This window comes from Nannospalax galili, unplaced genomic scaffold, assembly GCF_000622305.1.
Source record: "Nannospalax galili isolate Female #2095 unplaced genomic scaffold, S.galili_v1.0 scaffold445, whole genome shotgun sequence".
NCBI classification, from domain to species: domain Eukaryota; kingdom Metazoa; phylum Chordata; class Mammalia; order Rodentia; family Spalacidae; genus Nannospalax; species Nannospalax galili.
Window position 1 is genome coordinate 2,922,365 of NW_008354184.1, and position 786 is coordinate 2,923,150.

The window sequence follows — 786 nt, forward strand, 5'->3', positions numbered from 1 at the left end:
ATGATTCATCAAGCACGGGTCGAGCATATTCATGCCATCTGTGGGGGTCCTTGCTTGCTGAATACAACATCTGGGCTGTCCTCAAAGGTGGTTTCTATGGCCCACTTCCCCTTACTGCTCCATGGATGGGTTGTGCCTTCCTCTTTCTTTTTCATTCTCAACATTAAAACAAGTTATTAATTTCATTTTATGTGTGTGAGTGTATTGCCTGAATGATGTAGCTGTGTTGTGCAATGCCTGCAGAGTTCAGAAGGAGGCATCAGATCCCCTGGAACTGGAGTTATGGACAGTTGTTAGCTGCTATGTAGGTACTGGGAACTGAACCCAGATCCTCTGCAAGAGCAGCCAGGGCTCTTAAACGCTGAGCCATCTCTTTCCAGCCTCCCCATTCTCAACATTTTAGATAGTGAATTATAGCAACTCTAGAGGCTAGTTTTCTCTCCTCCCTTTACACTTGTTTATTTGTGTGTGTGTGCACACGTGTACAGCCCGTGGTGCCTATGGAGGTCAGAGAACAGCCTTTGTTTCCACCACATGGATTCCAGGAAACTAACTCAGGCCATCAGGTTTAGTGGCAAGCCCCTCCACCCACTGAGCCATCTTGCTTGCCTCCCCTCCCTTCTTTTTTTATATTTTATTATTTTATTTTTTATGTGTATGCATGTATTGCCTGCATGTAGGTAAGTGCATCCATGTCGTGCAATGCCTGCAGAGGACAGAAGAGGCCATTGGATCCCCTGGAACTGGAGTTACAGATAGTTGTTAGCTGCCATGTGGGTGCTGGGA